The following is a 12,093-nucleotide window of genomic DNA, read 5'->3' as shown; positions in this document are numbered from 1 at the left end:
ATTAATGCATGTGATATGATTTTGTAACATTAACAATGTTGTTATGATTATAGAATGCTTGGAATTTACTTAAACTTCCGCTTATTGAATGCATGTAGTATATATGTGGAATGTGGAATGTATAGTCCAATTCTCTATGTTTTCGGGGCGTTACATAGCCACATTGTCACGTCCCGCAGAATTACCTAGACAAAATTGCCTACTAAGGGGAAGGCACAAGGAAGGGAGCCTAATGGAAGATTACAAAAGCTTCTAGAAGACTTGAAAGAATATGATAATGTTGTACATAATTCTAGAACGTACATAGATAGTTCCAAAGTAGGAAATATTCTTGTAATGTGGTAGAAGCCTCCATGACGTTTCTACACACCCTAATTAATAAGGGCCTTAGAATGTTTCTAGGAATACAAGGTTGCCCTATAAAAGGAGTGAGAGCTCATTTGCCTCACATCCATCCAAAGTGTAAGAGTTCTCTCTATAGTGAATATACAAGCATTCTCTCAACTAACTTGTGTGTGTTATTCCTAGCGCCTCTCTCTCTCTCTCTCTCTCTCTCTCTCTCTGTGTGTGTTAGAGCATCTCCAATAGTGCAGTTTAAAAAAGTGTGTTAAAATGTTTGTTATATGACAAAATGTGTAAAAAATTAGCATCACCGATTATGTAGTGTGGCTATAGCTCGTAAAAAGAATGACCAAACTCCTGCTATTCCCTGTAGCTATAAGACGTTTAAAAAAAATGATTATAAGTTAGTTTTAATTTTAGTTTTTTTTTTTTTTTTTTTGGGTAACTCGTAACTTCTTTTGTTTTGTTTTGTTTTTTTTTCCCTCTCTAAACAGTCCACCTCATTTTTAATAAAGACACGAAATAGCCTTTACAATGGTGTGCTATAAGTGTTTTTGAGATTGATGGTATCAAATATAGACTAATTCACAACGATTAGAATCACCTCCAACTTTTTATGGGGAAACTAGGAAACCTAACTTCATGTTAATTTAGGCAATTTGATATGTCTTTACTAAAAATCTTGGTTTGACAGTTTAGGTATGAAAGTAAAAGGTAATTGATTGAGCACTCCTTTCGCTCAATCTAAAATATTAGTCTCTCCTAATATCTTTTTTAGAGAGTTATTTTCGCATTTAATTTATAAACTGATTTTTATCACCTACCTATGCCCTTAGACCAACCTATCAACCATGTATAACCCTTTTTCTTTCCAAAAATCATTTTAGGGTTTCAAATAATGAAAAGTTTCTGAAAACGGAAACCTGGCAATACATGGTTGATAGGTTAGTCTAAGGGCATAGGTAGGTGATTAAAATCAGTTTATAAATTAAATGCGGAAATAAGTCTCTAAAAAAGATATTAGGAGAGACTAATATTTTAGATTGAGCGAAAAGAGTGCTCAATCAATGACCTTCTACTTTCATACCTAAACTGTCAAACCAAGATTTTTAGTAAAGACATCAATACAAACTTGCTCAAATGTGGAAAGAACACAGATAATCAATTATAACAAATAGAACAAGAGAAAAGCATGTAGTTCATGGAAAGTGATGCAATCACACACAATAGACGGAAAAGAACGGAGGGAGACTTACTGAAATTTTGAGCACCAAAGCCATGAAAACTTAATTAGTATTATGTACATATGACCCTAGATATGAAACTGATGCCAAAACTCTCAATATACGACTCTAGAGACTCGGTAGGCACTATAGCATGATGAATATGCATTATAACATGATTTTATCCATACAAATCAATCAAACAAAGTAAACGCAACAATTGACATGTAAAAATGGTGAGTTACTCGGCCTATATACATGATGTGCATGTTATGAATCTTAAAACAACTTTACAAAATGCAATAGAGTCACTGACCTACCTCTATACACATCATTTCTCAGTATACACATTTATTAATTTAATTATAGATTATTGTTCTTATTCCACACACTTCATATTCCAATTATACACTAACTTGTATCCTTATACACACACCACATAAATCCTCCTTCCATACATTTGTACCTATTTTCAATTCAAACCCTTCACACACTTGATATTCAAACTTATGCTTCAAGAAAAAAAAAACCCAGAAAATATTGTGTGTACAATGAAATGATTATTTATTGTTTAGTATGAACATAATGAACCGTAACATATAGATTGAACAATTTGTATTCATAAGAAAGCCCATTGGAGGGCTTCAAGTCCATATATGTGCCAAGACCAAGAGATGAAGCATTGGAGGATCCTAAGTAGGAAGCACTCTTAGTAGGAAAGTTAAAAGGAACACTTTGTAATGTAGTTCCTTCTTTAATAGCATCCATCCATACTGAAAATGATGTTTTTAAGGAGTTTTCTGAGATAGTTTATGCAAAAGCCAGCCAGTTCTTAAAAAGAAGTCCCAGGATAAATTTTTGAATAAACTTGTGTTGACAAAGGTTCTCGGTAATATTCAAGAGTTCTTAGAAGAAATCGTCAAGTTTAACTCTCCATAGAGCTTTACCAGTAAGTGCTAAATTGTCACTTTGATTTAGGATATAATTGTCATTAAAATAATATTTCATTAAGTGTGTAGACAGAGGTAAGTAAGTGTGTGGAAATAGAATTTTTCAAAAAGAAATGATAAACAACTCTATCATCATGAAACATACATGACTTTTATCTAACCATTATTAGATATGAAAATCATGGTGAAAGCACATGCAAACAGTGGGTAAACAGAAGTTCAGCTATGGTTTGTCGAACAAATCAAAGGATGCAGCGTGAACTAGCAAAGATGGTTTAAGGTTCTTGGTACCGCATGCCTTTACTTTTTGGCAGCTCAGGAACACCTCTAGGTTAATAGAATTAGGGTTGGATGTTTGGAGTTGGTGTGGATAGATGAAGTTAGATTAGTATGGCGTTTTTGCCTCAGTTATTCATCCCCATTAAAAGAGGAGGGTGGATATATAGGCCTAGGAGACTTGGGGGAAAAGCATATACATATTAGGTCAAAATCCTAATGTTGTATATACATAGTTGCACGGTGTGTCGCCTTGCCATAAATAGAATGGAAAACAAAATCTTACAAAACTTGATTACGACTGCACATTGTAAATGCGACCAAGTGTTTTTTCTAATCTGCGAACTGTTTTTGTAGCAGCAGGTGTTGACCTATGGTTTGACCACGGAATGTGACCTCACCTTTTGATCAATGGGTCCCACTTTGCTTCGCGTTGTAGTTCAATTTCTAAGCGTTTTGTGTACCCTCATTATTTAATCAATTCACAATTGACCTTTTAGAGAAAAACTTGATTTTGAATATTCTTATTGAAGAACGGGCAATTTGGAATTGATTAGCATGCAATCACACATCTCTTTTACCTTTTTGAAAATATTTTGAAATACTATTTTTTGCCAAGGTCGAAAAGATTTTTGAAAGTTGGCCTTAATTAGAGGACTCTCTCGATTAGCATCACCATCATTATTGTCTAGAAGCATTTAGTGTGTCACTGAGGAGGATTAGAAAATATTTTGATAGTGTAAAGAGAAGAATTTGGTGGTAGGTGGGTAGATGAAAATGGGAGTAGTATGATAGTTTCATTTTAATATTAGAGGGTTTTTGGCAGGGTATTGGGAATTTGTACTTACTAGAATGTGAGGATAATTCGTATTTTTGACAAACCTCAAGGGTGTACTTGTAATTTATTCAATTACTATTTGGATCACATCTAGGAAAACTAGGAGCATTTGTAAAAGATAGAAGTTTGTAGCTTGATTGGGAACAAAATTAATTTCTAAGTACAGTGTTGGTTCTTGATTTAAAATTGGATAAAAAGTTAAATTTAAGTGAAACGAAAAAAATTTAGTTTCTGTATTATATTTGTATTTTTCTTGATTGATTATGAATTTCTAGCTCTTGGTGACATTTTGACATAGTAACTCGCACCTTATATTTTCTTGTAAATTTGTGAGATTTATGTCAAATTTGCTTGCCGGTTGAATTTGAGTTAGTTTACTAAAATATGATATGTTAGTGTTATCATGGAAATATAGTAAGAATAGGTACTTTGGCAAAAACTTGAAATGTGAAACATTTTCTTGATTGATTATGAATTTCAAGCTCTTGGTGACATTTTGACATAGTAACTCACACCTTATATTTCCTTGTAAATTTGTGAGATTTATGTCAAGTTTCCTTGCCGGTTGAATTTGAGTTAGTTTACTAAAATATGATATGTTAGTGTTATCATGGAAATATAGTAAGAATAGGTACTTTGGCAAAAACTTGAAATGTAAAACATTTTCAAAAAGGTTGGATTAAGGTTATGTGACTTGAGGCATCGTAATGGGAATGAAAGGGTTAACAGAAATCCAAGTGAGGTATGTTTGACAGTAAAAGGTGCCTAGTGTGGATTTTGAAAAGGAAAAAAGATGGAAATGTTGGTTATTGTGGAATTTTCAAATTGTTTAAACTTATTAATTCTATGTAATATATTGAGTTGAATATATAATATAGGATGTAAGCCTGTAAACCTGTGGTAGCTCGTGTAGTTAGTCATTATAGGTAAACGACATTATGACATTTTGAGTATTCTGTAAAATATATAATATATTTTACCTCTATTAATGATGCGCAAGCAAGAGGAGGGTAGACAAATGCTTAACCAATGTTTATTTTGTGTTAGCCATACCAATATTACCTGTTTTATTTTTTGGGTAAAAAATCATTTAGGAGGAAGGCCATGATGATTACTTCTTGGCTTTCGAGAAGCTAGGGACGAGTTTGGACGATTTTGTCAATGAACACAAAATTATTTTTTAATAATAGATGTTGATTTCTTGTCTATATCAAAATATTCTTATGTAAGTGGTATAATTTTATGTCATGAATAAATTAAGCTGTTATTTCATTTCTATAATGATTTATTAGCATTTTCTTTAAATGTACTGATTTAATCCGATTATATCAGCATCTAAAGATAGTGGAAGTAAAACTCATATTCAGCTTAAAAAATATTTTTGTCTTGCGCAATAGCTATGGCAATGACATGATTGTCTCCATCTTACCGTAGTAGATTTTGATTTTAGAGGTAAAATATATATATTTAAACCACAAATAAATTGGCAATTATTTGTAAGATTATTTTTTAACTGAAACTTGATTGTCAACCTACAACGTGGATTGTGTTGTGTTGGCAACTCTAATTGAGAAAATTAATGAGGCTTTTGAATATGAACTATAGGGAAGTCCAGAAATGCACGCATTTTGTCTGAAGATGGCTTACAAGAAGTAAGCAATTTACTCTCAAATAATTGCATTTTTTTTGTGTGGTTGTTTTTGTTAATACTTGCAAAAGTATTTTCTTTGTAGTTTTCTCACCGAGTTATATAAACAACTTCTCTTGTGAACATTAAATGAGAGGAGAGATCATTCATATGTGACCTTTGGGAATGCGTGCAGACCTTAATGCCTTCGATTTACAATGATATTCAAATTTTTACTGAATATCCACTAAGGCGTGAAGAGGAATATCTAAGGCACAATAGGTTATTGAAATTGAAGAAAGGGATTGAAGCTACATATAAGACGAAAAAGAGCATGCATCAAAAGGTAGTGGTAGGGGATGTCAAACGAAACAAAACAGAAGGATAATGCAACAAGAGATTGCTTGTCTTATACGAAAGAGCTATGCACACATTGATGAGGTGAAGCAACGTCTTCAAGACTCGGTAAATCAAATTTGAATATTCACTTAATGACTTAATATTTATCAATTTCTTTAAATATTTTTAATTGTGCAGGATCTTGAATGTGAGGAATAGTTACAAATTTTGTTTGACTGTACTTTCCCATGCCACATAGGGGAACTGAGGAGTCAAGGTATTACAATGGAAAGTACTTTCCATAAAGTACTGCTGTCACGCCCGACTAGGCTGATTCAACAAAAATGATATCCCAGAGCGTTAGTGATGTATGAGGTGATCTTATAGTGGCTTTTGAAAGATTGATGTGTGAGGTGATCTTATAGCGTCAACACATTTCATTTGATGCTCCTTCAAAAGCCACTATAAGGTTACCTCAGACATCATTGACGCTTTGGGATATCATTTTTTTTTTGAATTAGCCTAGTTGGGTACGACAACAATACTTTATGGAAAGTACTTTCCATTGTAATAGCTTGACTCCTCAGTTGCCTTATGTAGCATGAGAAAGTATAGTCAAACAGAATTTGTAATTGTTCCTCACATTCAAGATCCTGCACAATTAAAAATATTTAAAGAAATAAATAAATATCAAGTCATTAAGTGAATATTCAAATTTGTTTTATCGGGACTTGAAGACGCTGCTTCACCTCATCAATGTCTGCATAGCTCTTTCGTATAAGACAAGCAATCTCTTGTTGCATTATCCTTCTATTTCGTTTCGTCTGACATCCCCTACCACTACCTTTTGATGCATGCCCTTTTTCGTCTTATATGCAATTTTAGCAGCTTCAACCCCTTTCTTCAATTTCAATAACTTATTGTACCTTCAATATTCCTCTTCCCACATTAATGGATCTTCAGTAAAAATTTGAACATCATTGTAAATCGGAAGCATTAAGGTCTGCACGCATTCCCAAAGGTTGCATGTGAATGATCTCTCCTCTTATCCAATGACCACAAGAGAGACTATTTATATAACTCAGCAAGGAAACTACAAAGAAAATATTTTTGCAAGTATTAACATAAATAACCACACATAAAAAATGTAATTATTTGAGAATAAATTGCTAATTTCTTTAAGCCGTAATCAGACAAAATGTGTGCATTTCTAGACTTCCATATAGTTCATAGTCACAGGCCTCATTAATTTTCTCAACTAGAGTTGCCAACACACACAATCCATGCTGTAGGTTCACAATCAAGTTTCAGTTAAAAAATATTCTTACATATAACTGCCAATTTATTTGTGGTCTAATATATATATATATATATATATATATATATATTACCTCTAAAATCAAAATCTACTACGGTAAGATGCAAATGATCATTGTCATTGCCATAGCTATTGCATAAGACAAAAATATTTTTCAAGCTCAATATGGGTTTTACTTCCATTGTCTTTAGATGTTGACATAATCCGATTAAATCATTACATTTAAAAGAAAATGCTAAAAAATTATTAAAGAAATGAAATAACAGCTTAATTTATTCAAGACATAAAATTATACCACTTACATAAGAATATTTTGATATAGACTAGAAATCAAATGTCTATTATTACAAAATAATTTTGTGTTCATTGACAAAATCGTCCAAACTAATCTCTAACTTCTCGAAAGCTAATAAGTAATCATCTTAGGCATCAACCTAAAATGATTTTTAACCCAAAAAATAAAACAAGGAACATAGGTATGGCCTAAAATAAAATAAACATTGGTCAAGCATTTGCCTATCCTCCTCCTGCTTGCAAATCATTAATAGAGGTAAAATATATAATATATTTTACAGAGTACTCAAAATGTCATAATGTTGTTTACCTGTAATGACTGACTACTCGAGCTATCACAGGTTTACATCCTATATTATATATTCAACTCAATATAGTGCATAGAATTAATAAGTTTAAACAATTTGAAACTTCCACGAGAACAAACATTTCTATCTTTTTTCCTTTTCAAAATCCACACAAGGCACCTTTTACTATCAAACATATCTCACTTGGATTTCTGTTAACCTTTTCATTTCCATTACGATACCTTAAGTCATATAACCTTAATCCAACCTTTTTGAGAATGTTTCACATTTAAAGTTTTGCCTAAAGTACCAATTCTTACTATTTCCATGATGATAACACTAACATATCATATTTTAGTAAACTAACTCAAATTCAATCAGCAAGCAAACTTGACATAAATCTCACAAATTTACAAGGAAATATAAGGTATGAGTTACTATGTCAAAATGTCACCAAGAAGCTAATATGCCCCAAATTCACAATCAATCAAGAAAAATACAAATCCAATATAGATACTTAAAAATCATTCACATCGCTTAAACTTAACTTTTTAGCCAATTTTAAATCAAGAACCAACATTGTTCCCAATTAAGGTACAAACTTCTATCTTTTACAAATGCCCCTAGTTTTCCTAGATGTGATCCAAATAATAATTGATAAATTACAAATACACTGTAGACACCTTATTTTTGACCGTCCTCAAGACGTGGACGTCATCGTTTGAACACTCGATGATCATCTATGCTCGTGTTCGTTTTGAGTTCCCAGAAGTCTCAGCTGCGCGCCTTGCCTTAGGATCTCTCAACTTGTTTGTTTTTGTGCTTGTTTGTGGACCAAGGACTTGTGGTTTTCCTTCTGAGGGAAGAGGGTGGCTTGTTGGCCATCCCCTCAATCCATCAGCTAAGGCATTGTGCCATCGGCCTTGTTTTCTTGCCATCGGCCAAAAATGGTGGCCGATCGGCACTTTGTTTGGTTGATCGGCCATATTTTTGAGCCGAGACCTTTCCATCTGCTTTTTGCAGATATTTTCTGCCAACTGTGACAGCTGGTGGGCACAATTCCCATCCTCCATACACGTGTATGGAGGGATTTGCACCTTGTTCTAGCTTCTCCAAGAAGCTTTGGAACTGAATTCCTATAAGAAGGGAGCTCCTCCTCCCTTCTCAGAGGTTCAGAAAATTGATATAGAAAATATATCCCTCTCTCTCTACATTTCTTCATCTCTCTCTATATTTGTGTGTGTTTGTGCCTAAAAGGGTGGTTTGTCTTCACTTTTGCACTACAACACCTAGTAATACACCATCCTTTGGTTGCTGAGATCCTTAGGAGTTAGTTTTGGTGTTCTCGAGTTGGTCTGAACTCAGAAAACCTGCTGGTGGTGTGTTCTTGAAGAGGTTCTAAAAGGGTGAGCTCTTAACCTTTTAAACCCCCATTTTTGCTTAAGCTTTTAGACATACTTGCATGTTGTTTTAAGCTTATCTTTCTAATATAAGAAGTTCTAATTTTTCATGCTTGAGATGATTGTTTAAGGTCACTTTTTGGTTGGGGGTTGTCTACCCCCTCTTAGGCCTTGTTTGGCCTTGTTTTGTGCCTTCCTTTTTGAGCTTTGGAACCATCTTGTTTTGACCTTCCCACCACTGAAATCCAGAGGATTTTCAGTGGTGGAGAAGTGGTTTTGGAGTCTTGAGTAGGAGAGGGACACCCCCCTCTCCTTGTGTCTCATTTGCTAGTATAAATGGCTTATATTGGTAGCATGTTTGCTTAGCATGTTTTGGATGCATTCTAGCAAGTATTTGGTGTTATTTGGCCATGCTATACCTCTGTTTTAAGTTGGTTTGATAGCCTTTTACATGCATCATACACTTGTCTTGCAATCTTCTCATTTGCCTTAACATGCATCATGCATTTGGACCATCATGCTTGCATATTTTGGCTCAACTCAAAGGAACTTTTAGCTATGTTTTACCATGTTTAAGCTCTGTTTGGTGTTGTTTTAGTCATGCATGCATTGTTTTGTACAGCCTTGGTTCAATCTAGCTTGTTGGCTTTGAGTGTCCAAGTCATTAGCATGCATAGCTTCGACCATTTTCATGATTTGGCATTATTTCATATGTGATTTCAGTCCATATAGAGTGGTCATACATTTGCACTTGTCACTCCTTTAATGCTTTGAAGAGTTGGTGTTTTATGCCTCATGAATGGATCATTGTGCATGCCATCATACTTAGGTCTTTGGGATGCCATCTAACTGGGGTTTTGGGCTTATTTTGACATGCCATAACTCTGATTTTCATTGGTTAAGTCATGCCATGTTTGGTCTTAATAGGTATAGTATAAAACCCCTTGTTAGCCTTGCATGCCTCATGCCTTTTGGACTTTTGTTCTAGCTTGTTTTGGCCTTGGTCCATGCATGTTTTAGACTCACTTTGATATGCTTTAGGACTGTTTTGGTTTGCCTGGGCCATTGGCTTCATGTTTTGCATAGCCTAGTGTAAGTCCTTTTGCTCTCTTCAAGTTTTGAGCCTCTTGCATGCCATACTTGTGTTGTTTGTGTGATTTGGCATCATCCCTAGCATGATTTTAGAGCTTGTAGTGTTGTCATGCTTGCATGCTTTTCACTCTTTAAATACTTTTAAGAGTTGGTGTCTTCATGCCTTAATTCATGGGCCAATTGACATACATGTTTGTATGTGCATTTCATACCATCGTTTCATCACTTTGGCCACTATTTTTGGTATGACTGAGGTTTATCTATTTTCAATATAAGTCCATAGATCATGCGGTTTGTGTGTTGTTGCATGCTTATTGCATTGCATGTTGTTGCATGCTTGTTGTTGATATTGTTGTTGCGTGCCTATTACATTGTATGTTTGCATGTTTAGGTTGCATTGCATTTTGCATGCTTGGCACAATACATGTTTGCATGTTTAGGTTGCATTGCATTGTGCATGATTGTTACATTAGCTTGTTTACATGCTTAGGTTGCATTACACGATTTGCATGCCATTATCATTGCGTTTAATATGCTTGCATTGCATTGTGTTTGGTTTGGGGTGTCAAACCAAACATGAGGAACGGGGGACGTTTCGTACTTGAAGTGACGAAACGTGCCTCAATCCTCGGTCCTCGACACTCTTGATTCAACATGATAGAGTGTGAGGCATTCATGAGTTTTTGTGCATTCATTCCATATTGATTTGTGCAATTCGGCCTCTTTAGCTATCATGCATCGAAATGCGTGATTGATGGCCCGAGGGTCGAACACTACACTCCTTTGAGTTCCAAACATGATAAGGGGTGTAATTGCACAATATTTTCTTGCAAATGTATTGCCATGCCCTTGTTTGTCCTCTGCTGCAGCAAAAGGAGTATTCTGCAGGAAGAGATGGCCGGTCGGCTATCTTTAATGCCGATCGGCTAACAATTTTTGGCCGATATCATCAATTGTGGTCGATGACCATTGTTCTCTGGCCGATGGCCTCATATTTTGGCCGATGGCCTCTCACAGTGACCATAAGGTGGTTCAAAAGCATCACAGGATCTTTCACAGTTTTCAGAGGAGCACAAGTATGCAAACAGAGACAACATGAGGCATGGCAACGGATTTTTGAGCGAGGCGATCGAGCATGCATCATTCAATCATTCCAAGGTGAAGCTATGGCAGCCTCTTTAATTTCATACTTGGTCTGTTTTGTAACTTAATTAATTTGTTTAATTAGTTAAGAGTTTTGTAATAATTAATTAGCTAGGGTAGTTACTTAATTAGTTGGCTTGTATTATTCATTCGGACCCTCCGTCGAGAGGGCAAATTTTGTAATAAGTGTGCGTGAGTGTGTGAATGTCTTCCAACCCCACGTCTTTCTCCCTTTTACTTAACCGCTTATGATGGTTAGTTCTAGGTCATGTTTTGATTAACATCCTTATGCTATGCATGTTTGCATTCATTCATTTGTCTTGCATGCACCGAGCTCGGCATATCATACTAACTGCATCGTATTTCAATTCCTACTTAAATACATGTTATCACATTTTGCATTTCATATGCCATTTTAGAATAGCCGAGCCTATTTCTAGTTGCATTTTGCATGTGTTGCATTAGCCATCTTAACATAGCTAGGATCATGCATTGATTACTAACTAGTTATTGTTTTGGCTCAGAGTACTAGGTAAGCTTTTATGCTTTAGCATCTTGCATGAGTGTGAGTGTTAACATGATAGCATGCTTGCCATGAGGCTATTTGCTTAACTGCTATAACTGCCTGAATGCCTGTGGGTGAATGTTGGATTACTTGAATTGGAACAATTCATTGAAATGCGAGTTTTAGGCCCACTTGAGGGTGGCAAATCCACGTCTTAGCCTACTTGTGAGTAGCACCTTCAAAACCATTTTCAAACAAACAAACATGAGATGTTTTGTTCCAATTTAGGCGATCTAGTCTATACTTGTGTGTTGTGCGCACCACATAGTAATTATAGGCTAATAACCGGAATAAGAATGCATGTGTTTTCAAAAACAAGATATCATGTCAGTAAAGGCCGATCTTTGATCGGGCGAGCGGGGGTGCTCATTGCATGACCTTCTCCTCACGTACCTAAGT

Source organism: Camellia sinensis, chromosome 14 (genome assembly GCF_055761805.1).
Source record: "Camellia sinensis isolate YWXY chromosome 14, ASM5576180v1, whole genome shotgun sequence".
Taxonomy (NCBI): Eukaryota; Viridiplantae; Streptophyta; class Magnoliopsida; order Ericales; family Theaceae; genus Camellia; species Camellia sinensis.
This window is presented reverse-complemented; position numbering follows the sequence as displayed.